Source organism: Eurypyga helias, unplaced genomic scaffold (assembly GCF_000690775.1).
Source record: "Eurypyga helias isolate BGI_N326 unplaced genomic scaffold, ASM69077v1 scaffold3969, whole genome shotgun sequence".
Lineage (NCBI taxonomy): Eukaryota > Metazoa > Chordata > Aves > Eurypygiformes > Eurypygidae > Eurypyga > Eurypyga helias.
This window is the reverse complement of record NW_010272554.1, coordinates 34618-55716: the sequence shown is the minus strand read 5'-3', so window position 1 is coordinate 55716 and position 21099 is coordinate 34618.

The following is a 21099-nucleotide window of genomic DNA, read 5'->3' as shown; positions in this document are numbered from 1 at the left end:
TAAAAATGGGCATGTACATTGTGAAATTCTTGGTTACTTAAAGCTGTAAAGAGGACATGGTTCTTAAAGCTTGTGTTCAGGCTGTTTTTCTTTTGACATTGGTGTGTTGTGTTTACTAGTAAATTGAGCTTAGTAATGTGTCAAAGGGACATATGTACAACTGATTGTTCAAACTTCTCGTTACTTATTAAAGTTTGGCATGCTAAACTGCCATTTCTTGGAAAGTGCTAGAAGAGCAGCAATGGTAGCAGTTACAAAGGAGGCAGCCTAACTAATTTAGAGTAATGTTTAATTTGCGTATCTGAATTCTATAAGTAAAAAGGTTGAGTAGTTGTTTTGTGGATGATGTACGTGTAAGTCAGCACCAGAGGACGTAATGAGAAGTAGTTAAGTAGAGGGAAGGGAAAGGCACCCAGGGTTTGATACTTCATTTGTCCTAAAAAGAGCGTTTGGTACTGGGGAGACTCCACCAGTGGCTGTAAGGAGAGATGTGAAAGCTTGGATTGTACTTCGTGAATTGGAATTCCAATAAGATTGAGATGCTTCAGTCATCTTGGATTGAGAGGGGCAGTAGCCAGTGTTGGCCAGCTTTTCTAGTTGAATGATCCCATGTTTATGTCTGCAGGTATAATAAATAATAAACATTTCTGACTTGTGTCCCAAACAAGATGCTGTTAACATCCTGCTGATTGATTCCTTGAAGTTAAAATCAGAGTCAAGAAATGAGAAAGAGTAGTCTTGTTCATCAGTTCTTCCTAAAACCTTTACTGGGAAAAAGGTACCAAGTGTAGGGCCAAGCTTCAGGTAGTCTGGCCACTGTGTTATGTTTTATTTGTAACCTTATTGTGATTTTTTTTTTGTTACTCTTCAAAGTAATGAAAAATTTTTCATTGTAATCTATGTCTGGTAACGGGAAAACTTGAACACTGATGTCTTCAGATCACACACTTCTATTGTGTGCAGTGAATCCATATCTAGTGCTCTTACAAGCTTAATTTTCCACTGAGTATGAGCTGGGGCATATGTCTGTCAGATTTTATTGTGGTTTTGCACTTTATTACTCAAGTTACCTGAGTAGCTAAAGATAAGTTTCTCTTGAGGATTGCTAATACAGCAGTTAGTGCTGCAAAATGCTATTACAAAATTTCTGCTGTGAATGTGGGTTATAACTGATACAATAATGTTAACACACAGAAAACATATCTAATAAACAAAATAAAACTTTGTATATTTGTTAATGAAGCTAAAAAATGTCTTAATCACTTGTTTTAATCTTTCTCAGCCTGTAAAGAAATGAAGAAAAGCTTAGATTGACTTATTTCCAGTTAGAAGCTTCATGTTGTAATGCTGGTGAAAAGCTCTGTGTAAGAGCCCGTACGACGTGCCGGGTGCCCAGCTCATTTTAAGCTTTGTGTTGAGTTGACGTCGAGTGGTGAGTGTGAAGTTTCAGTGTTCTGGTGTCAGAACCCGCATTTATCGCGGCGGTTAGGTGAGATGGGATCAGTCTTCACATGATGTCAGCTGGATTACCGCTGGAGTGTTCCTTCACGCTCTTTTCAGATCTTTCCCTGTATGCCAAGGCAAGACAGGCCTTGTTTATTCCGTAGGTGTTACTGGATCTCTTTATTTACAGAGAGGCTGTGTGTGCTTCTCTGAAGTGGGCGGGGAATGAAAGTTACTTGGACATGGCTGCCACAAAGCTAAATTTTAGTCTATTCCATTACAGAATAAATGTATCCCAATGTCTGCAGTACTAGTGACTAGATTTGGCACAGCAGTGATTATTGCTTCTCTTTGGAATAGTTACTGTTTGTTCTGCTTGGCAATATTGCTTTGCTATGCTCAGTCTGGCTCATTGTCTGCAGGACTAGCCCATACCCTCCAAAAAAAGGTATCGCAGGCAGTTCCTGCACGTGAGCTCTGGGAACTCTTCTAGCTTTGCATTAGAATTCAGTGCTTTTGTTCGCTTGGTCACTTTTTTCACTCCACTCTTCTGGGTTTTCCCTGTACTCCACTGGGCAGATGTGCCTTTCATAAGAGACTCGTAGGTAATGTGCTTCAGGAACAGAACCGCTTCCTAGCAGAACCTTAGTGCTAAAAAACAAGACTGAATAAAATGCTCCTGGGTCATCAAGTTTTCCTGTTGCAGAAGTTGAAAAGTACCATATAATGTTGGTCATAAATCTGTCAAGTTCTACCTTAAAGCCAGCTCCTTTGTCCTATGATTCTATGATAATTGCTCTTGCTAGATGTCATTTTAAAACAGTCTGAAAGAGAACAAAACACCTTCAAATATTCAAGTTTATTATGCTGCATAAATTTAATTTATGATGAAGAATTCACTAACCTTGCCCACAACCAGTTGTTCCTTTTCCCCTCTTCATTTAGCCTTGGGATGAATTGTATAATGCCTTGGGCTTCACTTTCTAAAGGTACATAATCCCAAGGTTTTGGTCCTTTCTAAAAAGAGCAGAGTTATTGCCAAAGCAAAATTTGCTTTTTGAGGCTGAGAACGATTGTTTTCCTTGTGCTATTAACACAAACTTGAGTGTTGCAACAAAATTAATTGGGGATGATTTCCAAGGTGGTGGAGGAAGGTTTGGCTTATATGGGGATGTCGCCTCCACAGCTACCTGAAGCTTCTCTGTCCCTCTGTCCTGCCTTACTGATTGTGTAGATATCACGCCTCACTTCTGAGACACAGCGAAGCGTTTCTGTTTGGTTACAAAGCGAAGCAATTGTCTTGGTGAATGGCATAAGCATCTTTGCTGTAACTTCTTAATTTGTGCCGTCTTCTCTGCTGTTGCTCAGACTGGCCTGCTGTAACAGCTCAGGAAGCAGAACACGCGTGCTGCCCTGTCTGTAGGCAGCACAGTGTCACGCCAAGGACTCATGTTGGGGAGGACCAGCTCCTCATTAGGCATTTACACCAGGACTGATTGCTAGGTGATGGTGTGTGAGTCTCTTCTCTAATTCAGCACGTTGCATGCTGTTTTCACAATTGGTTTGTGTAAGTACGTGGCTTTCTAATGCCCTTTGCAAGGGTGAGGGGTGCAGCTTGGCAACACTTGAGGTGCAGGAATTGTCTGTGCCTGTGTTACGCTCATCACAAAAAGCTGGGACTGCGATAACGGTATCTGGACACTATCCGTCTGTAGGAGGAAGGGTTTAATCTCTTCCCCTCTTCTGCCACCTTGCAGTGCTTCTTATCACAGGTCAAACTGTGTTAAGATCAATAAGACTTTACCTAGCAGTCTACGCAGTAAGAATTAGCAATTTAGGAGTCTACTGTTCCCAAAAATGTGCGTTGTTGGGTTAGTTTGGTCAGAGAACTTGAGTTAAAAGTTAGCCTTCGGTTAGACTTTGCTACTTCTGGTCCTCTGGAATTTGTTCTTGCCATTACAGATTCATAGGTGGTTCCCATTTTAACAAGTAACCAGAGGAGGCCATGGAGGGCAGCTGAGTTTTTGTAGGGGCTGTCAGGGACAGTGACACTTGTGAGCACCGAGAGGAAGGGAACCAAAAGACGAACCATGGCTGTGGATGTTACACTCTACCTTAGGGAAGGACAGCAGTGTTTCTACTTACTAAGTATATTCACGAGGGAAACGGAATTATGGCACTAACTAACTCGTTACTGGTCGCAAGGTAAGCAAAATAGATTTTCAATTGCTGATTTATAATGCACACAGATCTGCTGTATAAATGGTTGTGAATTTGCATTTGGTGTCAGAGGGGTCACTGTACTTCATGGATATAACGATTTTGGAAAACATTTTGTAGTGTTTCGCTAAACTAAAATTTTAAACCTTTTATCTACATCAGACATCTTTGACATATTATTATTTCATAATTGTAACTACTAGACTTTTCACAGTAGGTAATTGCTTTTTCCCCAGAGCTGCGTTAGTCTCCAAGGACAAGTGATGGGTGAAAGAGAAGCCGGAGTGCCTGAAGTTTTAAAATAAAGAGAATCAAGTATGAGCTACAAGTATAATTCACTTAAACTCCCTTTTTGCTGCAGGATATCAAATCTCTGATAGAGCCACAGTGAAAAATGCCATGGCAGAATTGGAAAGCAGACAGTTTATAACCTTTAGGAAAATGCAGGACACTTTCATGCTAAGTGAGTTTTCTAATTAACATGTTAATTGGAAAGATTTTGCTTTGCTTATCAGGGAAAATGTAGCAGTTTTCCACTGCTGTTTGCATAGCTGTGTGTTATTAATAATTTTGTGTGGTTCTCTACATCTGTCTAAGGAGCGACAGACAGGATTTTCTTACGTGGTTTTGGAATGGGAGATGAGAAATTCCTATCCAGGATGTGATGCAGTAAGGATAATGGATGTTGCCTGTGAAGGTTAAGCAGCAAAACTCGATCCTGGTTGTAAGCTTCCTCGAATCTACAGCATCTCTGCAACAGCTGTATCCCAGTGCAGTTCTGTGCATGCGACGCTACAGCTGTAGGCAAACTGGGATCAGTTACCCCAACACCAGCATTGTGGGAGCTGTGCTGCTCATCGGTCCTGTCAGGCAAAGCTGATACAGCTTCCTCGGAAGCCTCACAATGAGCCTTGGTTGCTGCAGGTATCAGTGAGGGGGAATCCCATCTGTGTCTATTTGATAAGAATTATCAAGTTTAAGGGGCAAAGGAAAAGACAATTGCAGCTGATTTTTTACTGGCATTTTTAACATGGTTTTAAATACCAAACCCATGGCAAACATTTAAGGGTAAAACCTTGTGCGAGTGGATGTTTTCTGTGAGAAATACCTGAATGAGGACAGATGTGCTTTTCAAAGAGAAAACAAATGCCTGCATTACCAAGACACACAAGCTAAGTACGGGTTTTTTTCCTTCCAGTGCAGGAGCCCTTTGCATCATGGAACACATGCAGTAACAACTGCTGACAGTGCCAAAGTAAGTGAAGTTCGACCTGTTGACCTCTGTCTATCGAGGGCTTTTTGTCGTGAATGTGCAATAATGCTTCTGTAATTCTCTGCCAATATGCAGAAGCACCTTGCATTATCAGAGTAATGCATGAGAAAAATACAGCTGAGGTGCAAAAAAAAAAACCTCGTTGTAATCTTGTCTGTTGGACACAAATTAAACAGCAAGGCTGATGTACTGGAATAATTAGAGCTCAAACCTGCCGTTTGGCCAATTCTCATTTACCCAGGTGTCGGGTGTGACGTGTAACCTTGTACCAGTGCTTCATCTGCAAGGACGCTGCACCCCGAGGGACATGCTCGGCGTTCTCATGCTGTCTTTACTTCACACGTTTATGAAACGTGTAGCTCTTGGGTTTAGGCCTGTGGGGCTGGGGCAAGGGCAGGCGGAGTCTGCTTGAGTTCCTGCTCTGCCTGTAGCCGTTCCATGCAAGGCAGCAGCCTTAGCTCAGGGGTCTAACTTCCACCACAGACTCTCTATTTGTTTCCAGACCCTTCTGCTCCTGTAGCCTTACAGGAGGCTGCTTAAAAGGGATGGAGTTCATTTGTACAAATACACCTACACGCTGCCATTTATTTTCATAGCAGCAACCGCTGAGCTTGGTTCCATGTGTTCAGACTGCCAGCCCCAATTTCAGTTCTCAAAGACATTAGTCACTGTCCTTTGAGCCTAACTTCAGGAACAAGTGGAAAAGTTCATAATCAAAAATGCCTAAAGTAAATGGATTTTAGTAAGGGAATGGTCCAGCTGCAAACTACTGTTGCTCCTGCTTATCTCCAGGTAGAGAGTCTCTCAAAATAAAGTACCTGGAACTAAACTGAGGAGTTGGCAGTTTGTGGGTTTTTGGAGTTCTTAAAAGCTAATTAAAGCCCTGTGCTTTGTGCTACTTGGCTGCCTTGTAGGCAAAACTTCTTGTCACTCCTGTATTTCCAAAAAGATACCTGGAGAACTGTGTTGTAGAAATGAATGAAAAACTGGGCTTTTACATTTGTTATCTTGACCTCTGACAATTATCCCAAGTGGTGAGTGTTAGTCTTGTGTGGGTTGGGTTTTTTTTGGGGGGTGGAGGGGAGTGTCAGGGGATGATGATTTCAAATGAGTTGTACCTTTAAATAACATCTAAAGGTGCTTCCATCTAACTTCATGGATGTGTATCTGAGCTACTGAGCACTGCGGAAGCGGGATAAGACCTCTGGTCCTATAAGAAGGACCAGAAAGCGTATGTTTTCTGGTGGTTGGGATGGCATTGCTTCTCTTCTAACTGCCTTCTACTCTACTGTTGGTAGAGTCTAACGAGATGGTGTGCACATTGTGGGTTATAGTGGATTAGCAGTTGAATGTGTGGAGTTTCCATGTTCTGGGTGGATATGTTTAGCAAGAATGTCGCTGCTTTGCTGAAATGATCTCTCCTTCCCGTGCAGCTAAGGAGTTGTGAAAGCTGCTGTGTATCTCGGATTTTAGTAGCTGAATTAGCAGCAGAAACCAAATAGAGAATTTCCTATGAGCTGTTGTTGCTTAGTCTATAGTTTCAGTGCAGTTTTGGCACCACAGCAAAGACTGGCCGGGAGCAAGGGAAGCCTTGTCTCAGGGGGTGGCTGCAGTTCCAGCAACCCTAACCTTTGTCTGACCTCTACTGACGTGTTTAATTTCTCTGTGCCTCAGTTCCCCGGTCGTTATTTAAGGAGTACACACAACGGGGCCCTGATCTCAGCTACAGTACTGCGATAATAATAAAATTTCCCAAGCATAAAGGGAAGATTTGCAAGCCAATGAGTCTGTCGCATTTTAGAGTGCTGCATAGTCTTTAGAATGAGAAACATTTTAATGTGAGCAAAGGCAAATTGCTTACAGTATGGGAACATTCAAAAGCTAGATGGTATCCTCTAAATATTTTAGAATTGAGGTAAAATAAAGTCAGTGTCTTTCAGCTAAAGAGCTCAGATAATTTTCTGCATGGATTATATTGCCAGAAGAAAATCCGTAGAAGAAAATACTGGGGGAGAATGGTCATAATTTGTGGGAAATGGTTGTGTGGAAGATGAAAATCTTTACTATGCCATTAAAATGTCTACTGTGTGTTTTCTTCATGGAGCAGGGAAATGCTAAGGTACCTTAAATGGCTCATTCCTCGCTGCAGTGCCTGCGGAGGTGCCGGGTGGAACTGCGCTACAGCTCCCGGCAGCTCTGAGGGCCGTGATGTTGTTCGGACACCTTGCAGCCACCAATCCCTACTGCCCGTGTGGCCTTCCTCCGCTGGCTTCCAGCGGGGACATCCCTAAGTCCCCGGCACACATCTTCCTCCTAGTCTGTGTAGGCTGAGATGTCGTTCCAAGGCTTCTGGGGCTGCTCTCTAGTGTTCTAGATCCCTTCTGCTAGGGACAGGAATGGGAACTGAAAAGGGGGTTTTATCCACCCTCCCTATATGGCCAAATAGGTTTTATTTGTGTCACAGACAGAATTTCTGAGCCTTGTCTTTTTCCTAAAGGTAGAGAGCTTGACCAGAGTGTTCTTGGTCTTTTCTGTTTTAAGAATACAGTAGGAGCTCTTAATCTTAATGAAAAATTATTCCTAGGTGGTCTCTATTTCAAACTCATTCCAGAAATACAGCATTATTTATTACGTTGTAATACCGAAAGTTGTCAGTTCAGAGTGTGGTCTTGTCATGCTTCATCTGGTGCAGAGATACAGAATAAATTAGGGGTGAGAGAGCGTGGAGTTCAAAGCAGTATGACTCAGAGAATGGGAGAGAGTTCTCCCAAAGATCACTGACATAATCTAAGTAGGAACCAGTTCCTTTTGTCCAAACTCTTGAATTATGTCACGTCTCTATAGAACAACCTGCCTTTGTAAGGGGGAACAAGTCCTGTTGTTTGATTTCAGTGATAAAGACTGAAAAATCGTGCAAAAGTAATACAACTTGCAGTATCAGATGTAGTAATTCAAAAAAATCTTGATGTAAGGAGCTGGGGGGGATGGAACAGGCTGACCTCTGAGTTCAAGATGGGGTGTGGTCACACATTCTGCCTTTTCTTCATCCTTGGCTAGCATCCCGTGCTGGTATCAGTGTGCAAGCAGTGGAGAGCAGAGCAACTTGGCTGTGCTCAAACAATCCATCTCCTCTCTTGCTTTGGAGGCTCTTCACTGGGCGTAGCAGCAATTCTGCTGGACAGGTTTATTTTAAAACTTCACTTACATTGCATCTTGTAGCTGAGACAAGTTGACCAAAGAAGTATGGAATGGAAAAAAGAGGAAAGTGAGAGGAAGATGGTGTCAGAAGGGATAGAAGAAAACATGTTTACATTAAGCACCCCAGTGGGTCAGACGTACAGGCCCAGCTCTGAAGATGTTTGGGCACATACTGTCTTTGTGGTTAAATAGGTGCTTACAATAGGCCAAAGAGTTTAGTTTTGCTTAAACAACACTTCAGTAACTTGTTTATTGAAAATAAAAAATGAATCTGAGGTGCAGGTCTTGGGAGAGGTCATTGCCCTAATACTTGTTGTAGTATGTGTGTAGTAACTAACAATTACTGTGTTTTTCTCCATGCTGCAGAGTAACACTTCTAAGCAGCCTGACCACAGTTAGACCTGAGGAGGACACCGTGAGAGTCCCATGCTGGAGAAGAGGCAGATCTTCTATCTGGGTGAGTCCAGGCAAGTTGGTCACATGCGGAACATCTCAGGGGTAGATCTTGATTGAAGAACAGTTGGGGTCACCAGCTGCATTCTCTTGGCTCTCATCCCATGATTTTTCTCCTGAAACAGAGGAGGTGAAGCATCCCCAACACCTTTTACAGTCAGAGAAGTGGTTTATAATTATAATGGACAGTGGGAAATGAGTTGGAAAAGTGTGTGTACGGCTCTGGCTACCTCCTAGTCCGAGCAATTGCCTTGAATGGGAATGGAAGAGAAGTGCAGTTAAGAAGATCAAGAGAATTGATTAATCTTTTGGTGAAGAGAGATTAAGGGTTTGGCTTGTTCAAAATCTAATCAAGATCAGAAGAGAGATTATGAATCTCTGCTTAAATATTTGGGATAAAAAGAATTGCTTCAGCTCAAAGCCCATAGGTTTGTATGATCAAACCGTTACGACTATCCGATGACTACAGTTGTGCTAGATACCACAAGTGGGGTTTTTTGCCTGGTTGAGGGAGCTGTGTGTTCTCAACATCTTATAAGAAAAAGAACCTAAATGGCCTTAAGGTGGAATTTGAGTTCTGGGAAGACATTGTGTAACTGAGCAGGAGAGTTTCCAGGGACAGGAAATTAGATAAAGTCTATAAATACCTGAGGCTTATCTGTACTGAAGGCAAGAGGGTTAAAGGCGATTGAGTGACTGCCTTCCACACAAATATTTGCCCTGTAGCCATCACATGCTTTTGCTGGTCACTGGTGGGGGCCAGGAATTTACTTCTTCCCTACAGAACATCATAGTTTCTTTTTTTATTTATTTCTGGAGTGTGTGGCAGGGAGGACGTTTGGACCTTCCTTACTCTATGTGAAGGATTTGGCTGCAGCCAGCTAGAGATGGTGCTGCAGTAAATGCTTCAGCACCTGGAAAGCGTGAACTTGCTGTGTATCTGTGTATAATGTACTACAGGGGTGTAAGGCAATTCCCTTTATTGTTCTGTAGAGGCCTTTATAAATTGTAAATTGCTTAGAAGGGGAGTGTGACCTGGAGTGTGTGATGATAGATTGAATAGATGGAACGAAGCTCCATTCTCACGTTAAGCTAAGTGAGCTGCTGAGGCCGCAAAATTCTTTTGGAATAAAAAGTGCCATTTTGCACTGACTGAAACTAGCTGTGAAAGTGGATCAAAGTTTATATGTAACTAGCAAAATAAAACTGTAAATTGGGGGAATAAATATTAAATAAAATGAGATTACTTAGCTCAGTACTTACAAAGCAAGTTTTATCCTTTTTAAAAAATGGTACACTTAAACTTAATTTTTAGGTGTTGACTTTAAAAAAAAAAAATAGAGTTAAAATATTAGTAGAAGAAAACTCATGATTCAGCTTGAAGATTTTTTTATACATCGTGATGAGAAGAATGGTTTTGTTTCTTTTTGACTTCAAGTTTAAGCCACCAAGGCACAGCGTGAGTTATTGCATCTCTGCTCTTACTGTCCTGCTGGCAGAGCATTTAGTGTGTCTTGCTTAGCACCTTCGAAATCGGGGCATATTCAGGATCTCGGTGTTATGAAATGTCATTCTCATGAGCTAAGTTAGTTCTTCAAATCCATCATTTGCAGTCCCGACTATTGTGATAATGTACAATACAGCGTAGTAGAAATAGCAATAAGAAAGTATTTGTGAAATTGGTACAAGAATTAATTGTGAGTTTTCAATACTAATATTAAGGTGAATTTCACTCTCTTCTGTATTTACCGTAAAAATGAGAGTTAGCATTTACTGGTATAGACAGGAGTTTGTCATGAAGAGATGGGATTGTATTCCCAACTTTCTTCTCCACTGCCCTCTCTGTACCCCATCCTAGGTAAGTACATAGCTCTTGCTAGCAGAGGACACTGAAGAAGTCGAGGGAGAAGAGGTGCTGTAAGAGAATGGCGTAGCAGATTACTCATACGATACAGAATCTTACAGCCAAGGTCACCAGATCGGGTTGAGCCCTGCAACCAAGAATCGTTACTGGCCAAGAGCTATTCAGTGGTTGATCTGAAATAAGTCTGTGGTCTCAGGTGTCCAAAGCTTAGAAAGAAAAAAATCTCCTTGTTATAACTGGAATTAATTAACACTTTCTGGAGTTTCAGCAGAGTGACTGGCCCATAGTGACAGCAGTACCTCAATGTATTCTCCAGGGAACTGAAAACTACTGGAATCACCTTTTTTTGAGCTAAACAATGTATTAAATTCACTCCTGCCTTTGGATTTGTAGATTATAGGAAGTGGTGGCGCTTCATCCTTTACAGTGGAATAAGCTCATCTCTGAATGTCGGGGATGTCTGTAGAACTATCAGTTCTGTCTAAAGTTCAGAATGTATATGTGCCTCTTAATTTTTCATATTTTTTACAAATACTGATCTTCCTGCGTCGTTACTACATGCTGGCACAACATTTCAGTGTTTACGGTGCGTTCAGGGCTGGTCTTACGAGGCTTAACCCTTCTCTGGCAACTTCAGAGCGCTCTGTAGGCTTAAAGACAAGGCTGACAATTATTATGTGAATGTGTTGTATTTTCTGCTGATAATAAAAAGCAACAGATGGGTTATTTTAAAAGCAATAGCAATCAAGGTGTTTTGGGATCTCTAAGAACTGGTGGCATGGATACAACTCCAAATAAGGCTGCTTTGGCTCCTTGGTAAACACAATTTTAGATTTGTGAGTAACAGCAGACATATTGTAGTTATTTTCTTGCCCTTTTAGAGTCCCCAGGGTGAAAGGGGTCAACTGAGAAGAGATTAGAGCAGATGCCTGTAGCGATCAGACACGCTACTACCAGTTGGTAGCAACAATAAGCAGTAACAGAGTCATGGAATCTCTGTATAAATCCATTTTGTTAGAGGGATGTGCGAGTTGTTGAATGCCTTACTTTTCCTTTGTCGTGGGTTTTGCAAGTAACCAGATTGGCTTCTGTAACCCAAATTCCAGCAAGAACTTCTCTCGGTGTGAGTGCTTGTAGAGGAGCGCAGCTACGTACTGGCTTTGATATAAAGCTTATGCTAGCATTTGGAGATAGTAATGTTTGGACACTCATGAGCGCTTTAAACATAATGTCATGGTTATATTTTGATTAACATTCTATAATTTCTTTTAATTAGCTTAAAAATGAAAAAAATCCCCTTGAGTAAATGAGAAGGCAGATTTCTCATTCTGCTTGTCGTAATCTTGTGTGGAGTTGGGTTTATTTTTAACATTGAGTTTTTTGGGAAGTCTTTCTAGGCTGAGGGAGGCTGTGATGGCATTCGTATATATTTTTAGGGTAATAAAGGGTGTGGGGAAAAAAGATGTGGTTAGGTGAAAGGTCAGTACTAGCACAAGAACATCTGTAAATTGGCCTTGACTGATATAGGGATGCAATTATCATTAGGGCAGCTGGTTTGAGTGCAGCTGTCCAGTGGGAACTGTAAGAAGAAAATACAAGTACCAATTGGCATTACTGCTTTTAAGTGAGAGATAATTATAAAACCTTCCCAGAAATTTCATGTATTGCTCGTAGCGTCGCAGGTTTCAACCCACGGGCTGAGGAGGTTGGTTCTGCACTGTACCTGTGCACGGCCAGAATGAAATGCCGTGGTAGGAAGGAAATGTATCACTGGATCCTAAGATGATGGAAATTACAAGGGGAAAGAAAATCACCTCTTGTCACTTAGTCCATTCCCTTGACAGCACAGAGCAGAATTCAGTCTCACTGTTAGAGCTTTTTCTAATATTCAGGATAAATTACCCTCATCCTGCTGCACACCATTCCTCACTTTTATAATCATTGTGCAAAACAGGGTTTTTTTTTTTCCTTCTATTTATTTATTTTTCCTGCCTTCAATGACTCTCACACTTTGTTACCCCCTGATTTGTCACGTTCCCCAGTTGTACACATTCAGGTCTCAGTCTCACAAGAAACCCCTTCTGTCTCATTAAGGAGAACACCCGCAGCAGTGATGCTGAAATGTGAAGACCTGCCAGGCAGGGATTGATAATCAGACAGGATCTCCATGCTGCTGGTGGTGCAGTGGCCTGGATAAATGTCCTGACTGGACGCTTCAAGGTGGACAGAGTATTTGGGTTTTGGGGGCTGTTTTTCCCCTCCTCAAGTTAGGTCTTTGGCAGGTCCAGGTCCTGTCTTCACTGCTGTAGTTCGCTGTTGGAAGTAGCAGCTAGTTCTGAAGAGGGAGGCTGCAGGTGGTTATTTTTCTTGAATGATCAAATGATCTTTCCCCTCAGAATGTCACGTTATTGCAGTGAGCAGTCAGGATTGCTGGAGCGTGTGCAGCTTCCAGCCTGGATTTAGGCTGGGGGCATTGCTTTTCATTTTGTTTATTATAAAACAGCTTTGGGGGCCAGATCCCTGCATGATGAAACTCCCAAGCCACGGTGGCTATGCTGGCGTCTACCTGCCAGGAGTCTGCTCCTTGGAGAACATTTTGCTGAGTATCTGCACGCTGCTGAAAAAGGAATTCTCAGAATCAAGTAAGATACTGTTAAACAACTGAAAATCCAATGCTGTGCTTCTTCAAACAGATTTAACATAATGTTTTTCAGAGCGATATCTGTGTGTTCCCCTTTTGAGCACTACCAGAAATAAATTCCTTCCGTCTCAGCCCGCTTCTTTTCCCCAGCTTTCTCCTGTAGGAAGTTATTAATTTGTCACGTAGTTTGTCGTGGAAATTACTTCAACATCACCTCTAGTCAGACGTTCTCTGAGGAGCAGGGCTTACAGTGCAGTGTAGTCAGAAGCGAGTTTATGTCTCTGTAAGAAACTGCAGATTGCCGAGCTCGTGAAACGCAGCCTCTCATAAATGGCACTTACAGCCTCGCAGGTCCGAGTCCTTGAGCAGCAATCCGGCTTTCCAGCTTCCTCGCTTGTCTTGCCGTGCAGACTGCAGAGCACCAATTAAAAATGCACTTGGGTTTTAAATAGAAAAATAACATGAAGATTTCTCGGGTGGTTATGTGTTTTGATCCCTTCACCATCACACTGTAGAGAAACCATGTATTTGTGGAAGAATAATTAGTGTACGCTGTCAACACTGGGTACCAGTTTAGCTTTGCCAGGGGAAGAGTAAGTAGCCGAATAGCGTGGACAAAACTGAGGTCGTGTATGAGAGAGCACTCCAGAACTGCGCTCAGAAAGAAATGGCATCGGTGTGGAAGGAATGGTTCCCAGGTCTGTTACCAGCATTCACTCCTTCTCTACAGCTCCTGGCTATGGAAGCTGTATCTGCTATAGCAGTGCAGTGGGTTCCTTTCTCGGTCCATTCTAAAACAGTGCATTTCCTACAGCTTCAAGCCCCTATAAAGGTTGATTCCACTGGATGCCCGGCAGGATTAAATGTGCGCTTTCCAGCATGTTAAGTACGTCTCCCTGCCCTCCATACAGCCAGATCTCAGAGTAAGAACCCTGGCAGGTCTGCAGGAAAACACTTAGGCATGAGAGCAGCTGTGGACTGCAGCATGAGCACGTGGGACCTGGCAGGGTCCAGCATCTCTGGGACTTACTTGAGCTAAATGCAGTTCTTCATAATGTGGGGAGCTTCTTTCATGGTCTTGGTATGTGCCTGCAGGTGAAGTTTAATGTCTGTCTTAATTACGTGCCTAGTTCTCTGTTGATCCACTTCTTGAAAGTTTTGTTCGTAGTTGCATATGGCTCCTCATTAGTGACTTTTTCGAGTGCAACCTGTGTTATTAGTGCACTAGTGCTGGTGCAGAGAGGGAGTCTTGTTCATGACTCTTTCACTATAGCCCAAGGGGTTTATGCTCATGCTTTCTCCTCTCAGCTCATCTTAATTTTTAAAATTTTGAGCATAACAATTAAATCTCCCTACTAATGTACTATGATTTGTTAGGGTGGCTATAATATTGTGTATTGTCCCAATATTTTTTACCTGTGTGCATATTACCCATCAGAGTGAATTATTGCATCAGGTAAATGTTGGTGGTGATTTCAAAAGACATGAGCCTGCAAAAAGAGAAGGTTGGGTTTGGAAAATAAGTTTGGTGAAACTTGAGGAAATTGAAGATGGAATTGAAAAAAACCAAACCCAAACCACATCATGTATGATTACCACTGTAATAAATGCAGAGGTCTTAGGATAATGTATCAAAGATGTCATCACTCCTTATTGAGGAATGAGATAGTTCATTAAGTAAAATTTCTGTCTGTCCTGGGTAGTCTCTCGCAGAGAGGGATCTGGGGAGAAGGCATGGCGAGCCCTGTTTGGAGGAGCTGCGAAGTCCATTACTTGGCTGCATTTAGCTACTGGTGTCCTGCAGCTGTAGGTTTTCAGGAATGTTACAAAGAACAGATCCCTCCTGTTCCTGCAGAACAAGCAGTTTCCTATGATCTGCAGCAGTTACTTATTAAAAACCCTTTACAACATCCCGAGTAAATATTGGTTTAGAAATTGCCTGTTCATTTACATGCACAACAGACCATGATATTTCTGTCTAAACCACTAGTTTCTTGCATCAGCCCCTGTGTGATTCCACAGGATATCTTCACCGAATCGCTTCCTAACCACCCTCATTGGCTGCAGAGCTCCTGTATAATATTCCCAGGCCTCTGGAGACCCTTGCAGAACTCTTTTCTGATAACTGATTTCTCTCTGTGTGCAAGAGCAAGAGGTTTTTAGACACAATGGCTTTGCTTCCTCTCATTTGCTTGATTATAAAACAAATGCGTTTTGGTGCAGACGCATTCAAATGAGAGAGGCACAAACTGTGGGAAGGAGAATGAGCGTGGTAGTTAACAGAGATGCTGTACTGAGATCAGAGCAGGAGTGAGTGCACACAGTGCCCTTTTCCTACTTCGTGACCTTGGATAAATCACCTGTTTGCTTCCTTACCTTCCCCTTGGAATGTGCAGTACATAAGCTTATCTCAAAAAGACCATCTTAAGGACAGATGCTAATGGGGATCATGGAGATGATTCCCAATTCCCTGACAATTGCAGGGAACCTCTGTACTTGGTGCTTTGTTTCAGGTGTCCCCACTGCCTCACCACCACGTGTAGAGTCACAAACCTCTCTGCAGCCCCATATGAATGTAAAACCTTTTGTAAAGGAATGCAGAAGCCACAATATATAATGTGCCGGAGTAGGAACAGGATACCGCTGGATTGTATTGTGCGTTCATCCAAGGAATAATAGTACAACAGGGCCCTGGCTATTGATACAAAACAAATAATGATGGGAAATGGTGGTTGACAACTCCTTATAAAGCAAGCCAGAATGTGTTTAGTGGTAAATGAGGAAAATAATAAGCAAGGCAGACCTTCCGCAGTACGAGCTATTCATTTCTGAATCCCCTTCTGAAGCAAAAAGTGGAGATAATTGGTGATTTCTCTATTATGTTCACAGGTGTTGAGGATCTGGGGCATTCGGCATCAGCTGTGCATCCAGAAGATTGCTGGCTTGTTCCCAGAGATCTGAAATCCCATTCTTCTCTCTGTTTTAATGAAGCTCAGAGATGGCCCTTTATCTCATTTAATAATGAACTGATGTTGCTGGAAATGGAGCAGGAGAGTATTAGAAGGGTCAGAGGCAGCGAGAAACTGTTCGTTGTGTCCCGAGCAATTCGGTCTTGAAGCAGGTAAAGGGGAAAGGCAAACTGACCTTTCTGCGTTTCCCTGAAAAAAACCTTCAAAGTGTGTCCTTGGAAGAGATGTCAGAAAGTTCAGAGGGATGAAAAGTAACAACCCTTTGGATAGGAAATTTTCTTCATGCTGATGCAGCCTGATTGTAATGTTTTGGGACGTTCCCTGGGGGGAAATACGGGTAGTCTGCTTCTCCTAGATTTTAGTGGACCTGCCACACCAGCTGAAGTCCTCCAGCCTTTCATTTCTGAAAGGGGTTTAAAGGTTTGGTGTTTCAAAGAGAGATAAAATCTTCATGTGTCCCGTGCTTCAGTGAAACAGCCGTAATAGAAATGAAACTCCTAATCTGAGATGTTCTGGGGTTATCTCTGAGGAAAGCTGGTCTTTGCGTGGCTGCCAATTGCAAATGAACTTGGTGATAAAATTCCTCTTTACTGTCACCTTTCCGTATCCCCAAGGTTAATTCTGGAATATGCATGAAACGTAATTAGTGCAGAGCCATTTCTGCCAGCACGGTTTACACAAGTGGCTCCCAGTGGCAGACCTGGATGGATTCATACTGAAATGATTCAGTTAAATGTAACAGCACTTGGTATGCAGCATGAGTGTTGTTTGTCTTCACAGTACTTTAATGATGCACTGCAGTCTTTGGTATCGAGGCACTACCTGCATCTCAATGAAGAGCCGTGCTTGCCGTGCGGGGGAACGCCTCTGATAACGTTTTCTAGAGCTCAGCCCAAACAACTTCTTTTATCTACTCCTTGAGACGCAAACCTTGGAGCGTGGTGTGTTCTGATACGGGGTACCGTGGCGCTTTTTCGTCCCTTTGGTGTGGATGAATGTCTATTGTATGGCAGCAGCGCTACAGTCTGATTAAAACAGAAAAAACGAAGGAAAAACAGCCAGTGATGTAGTTTGCTGTCAAAGCCATCTCTGTGCCCACCTGCCTGACAGCACAACTCGGAATCCTCTCCCTCTGGACAGAGTGCTTGCGGGTTAAGGAAACAAATGTTTCTTAAGCACGCCTCCTAAAGCTTTCGGAGGAGTTATGGTTATTCAAACTCTGTTTGCAAGACATTACTTGGCTGTTTTCATTAATTGGGGCACTAATGCCATCCTCGTAGGAGCCTGGATGGTTAGCAATTATCCCTTTGCAATTTCTTTTTGTCAGCCATCACTCAGGGCTAAAACAGCTTTTAGAGTCATTGGAGCTTATGCTGGGAAATTGTAGGTTGAATTGTCTTTCCTAAATAGCTTTTGGGCACTTGAAATCTATCATCTTCAAGCATAGTTTGTATGAGGATCAGGCTCCAAAGGCAAAAGTGGTATTTGAGAGTTCTTTCCTGCCTTGGGAAGCTGAATCAAAATGCCACTTGCCAGTGTGTAAGTGGGAAGTTGTTTGTCTCTAGCTCGGTATAGATGTGTTGTGCTGTAACAGAGAAACAGCGGGGCGGGCCTGGAGCCTGAAGTGGTAATGGCAACCTTCTGCGAGATCTTCTGGAGTGCCTAGTATGGATAAGTCAGTGCTGGAGCAGATAAGGAGGGACAGGACTTTGTCTTGAAGTTGGGTAAATGGGCTACTGTAAGCCATGACTTTCAGCTGTGGTAGGTCAGCCTAACCCTGTGCAGGGGCTGAGGAAGTTACTGGAGAAGCTGAGCCTTCACCATCACTATCCCACCTCGTTTTCAGCCATGACTTCGCCAGTGCAAGTCCTCCTCCATTTATAATCAACTTAAGGGTTCCCCCTTTCCTACCCTAATGCTAGAAAGCATACGTGTGCGTTCGTCATGGCAGTTGCAGACGTTCCCTGGGCAATGGACCAATTCCTCTGTTTTCTGTTATCAGACTTCAAAGGGATTTGGAATATTAAGTATAAAATGAATTTTGTTATTAATAAAGTGTTACTTGGCAAGAGGAACACTGTTTTCAAGGTACATATGCTTTCAGTTTAGCTCTTGAAATTGAAGGCTCTGTGAGCCATACAATCAGAATCCAAAGGAAAGGATGACTAATTCCCTTAAGACAGCAGTCTCACTGGATGCTTTTATTTTGAGGACAAAAACATCTATAAGGAGCTTTTGGTAGTGGTATTCAAAAGGTAGATGTATGCCTGAAACTGGATGATGAATTTGTTCTGATGTAACACTGAAAAGTTAAAAACCCGAAGCACAGCTGCTAACTTGTGGTGGAAAAGGCTGCTGAGAAGGCGCTAGCAGCATGGTAGCACTGAGCAGCCTGTGACATGGAGACCTGTGTCAGGGCCGGGCTGCGTGATGGTCCTTCATCTTGAGCTCTTCACACTCTGAGCTGCTTTGGGCCTCTGTGCTGGTCTTGGTTGGGACAGGGGTGACTTTCCTCCCAGTAGCCAGTATGAGGCAGTGTTCAGATTTGTGCTGAGAAGAATACTGGTGACATAGTAATGTTACCAGTTGTTGCTGAGCAATGTTTCTACCAACTCAGGGACTCTTTCAGTCCCTGATAGTGCCCCTGTGTTCCCAGCTTTTTCACCACAAGAAGCTGGGAGGGGACACAGCCTGGACAGCTGACCCAAACTGACCAAAGGGACAGTTCATGCCATCAGACTCCATGCTCAGCATGGAAGTTGAGGGAGTTGATCAGGAGGGCAGTCGCTGCTCGGGGACTGCCTGAGCATCAGTCAGCTGGTGGTAAGCAGTTGTTTCACTTTTCTTTCCTTCCCCTTTCTTTTATTAATTACAATTATTATTAGTAGTATTCTAATTACATCTTATTAGTAGTAATATTAATGTTATTCATATAACTATTGTTATCTCCACCCACCAGTTCTCTTACCTTTTTCCTCCGATTCTCCCGGGGGGTCGGGGGGGGGGAGAGAGCAGCTGCGTCGTAATTGGTTGCTGACTGGGGCTAAACCATGACAGTGTCTTACTGCATATTCATCATGCTTAAAGCAGGAGTACCGGAGAAGTTGATACCCATGAACAGGAGCCAGGTTACTTTTTCATTGGTATCCTACCTAAAATATTTTTCTAAAATACTGCTGTATACAAAACTCATAGGGAAAAAATCTGGCCAAAAGCAAACACCTACTGCTGAAGTAGTCTGGGCTTTCTAGCAAGAGTTTTTCCTTGTGAAATTAAGCCTAAACTGAAAATTTGAAAAATTTGAAGTTGGGGAAAAATGGTGGTTATTGGTTGTTAGCCATCTCTTTTCTTGCTGCATGCCGTTTATCAGTCTCTCTCATTTCTGCATACAGGATGTCCCATAACTACTGGGGAGCTCGGAGGAACAAGATAAGGTGTTGCTGTGTGATTTGGGAATAGATGCCAAAATACCACCGCTAATTTGGCCAGCAACAAGCATCATGGATTTCACATGTTGCCTTCTTAGTTCATTTCTCTGAAATCAAACATTTCTTCCAGAAAGCTCATTATAGAATAATACCCATGTAAAAGAACAGAATCATCACAGAAAAGCTTAAAATGCAAGTCTCGTGGTCTATTTAGATGAATCAGCCTCTTCCACAGAGGAAATCTCTCGCATCTATAAATGGATGTGATCTAGATTACAGATTTATTTCCCTCAGATATTTAGAGTACTTCCTCTCTAGATTTAAACCTCGTTTCTTGCCTGGTGGCTTGTGTTTTTATTACTAAAGATAGTTTGGTTTTTAGTATCTGGAGCCATGCTTGTATGTGAAGATAAGTACATCTAGGGCAGGTACCTGTGAAAGTTGCATTTTCTGGGCTGTAAATGTATGTTTTTCACTTACAGCAGTGTGTGGGTCTTTGAGATCCCCTCTTAGAACTTCTCATCCAAAAAACTGATCTTCACAAAAGCTAGGAAGTGAGGTACAGAATTTAATGCTAAATTCAGTGCTTCACCGTCCCGAGTGATCCTATCCTGAACTGCTCCCTCACCAGCCATGGGTAAGCTCGAATACATAAGCCTTCACAGAAGTAACCAGTCTGCTGACTTCGATAGGAAATGCTTGTTAGGTCAAATAAACCTTGACTTTTCCTTGTTAGGTCAAATAAATCCTGACTCTTTCTGCTTTGATAATCAAATCTTGCAAGAGAAGTAATGAAACCTTACTCTGTAGTTTCTAGAAGTCATCTGGGGCTGTAACCATAGCTGCCCACTCCTAAACCAATTTCCTCACCTTTCTGATTTCTCTCGTGGTGGAATACAACCCCATTTTCTTGGTCTTTTGTGCCTTTTTTCTGATGATCTTGACATCGTGGACAATGGAGATTATGTTTCTTTGTGTTAGTCCTTTTTATTTTTTGTAATTATTTTTCCCCGTTTCTTTATCACTAGATGTGACCTTCTCCCTCGTGCTCCCTGTTTAAATATCCTTGGATGAGTTGATCGTAAGCCTTTGCCTGCCAGACACCAGCCACAGGAGAAGTGGAGTACCTGGAGGTGTCCCTGTGCCATTAAGAGTTGTTCTAACACATTTAAAACTTCTGTTAATGGAGTCTCCATTATTCCCTCAAATATTTTAATTTAGATCTATGTTCTCCTAAAAAAAAAAAAGCTTTTAGAAAGCTTTTCTAACGTTGAAGTACAGCCTTCGGGTAATTGGAGACACTTCTCTTTCCTCAGTCCCCTCTACTCAAATAATCACATACCTGTGCCCCTGCTCTCCGTGATCCTTGTCTTCTCTGGACCTCTCTCCAGCACTGGAGTGGTCTTGCAGGGGAAGCCTTAACCAGTTCTTGCAGAAATGCAGATTGTCGTTAACTGCTGGGTTTGTAAGAGGAAAACAGTTGCATTTACCCCGGGTTCTGATTCTGTCTCTGCTGGCAGGTAGTACCCCCCAGATCGTGTCACCAGATCTTTCTGTCACTCGGATGGTAAATGAAGTCACCCAACGGAGCCAGACCTCTGCCCACTTGC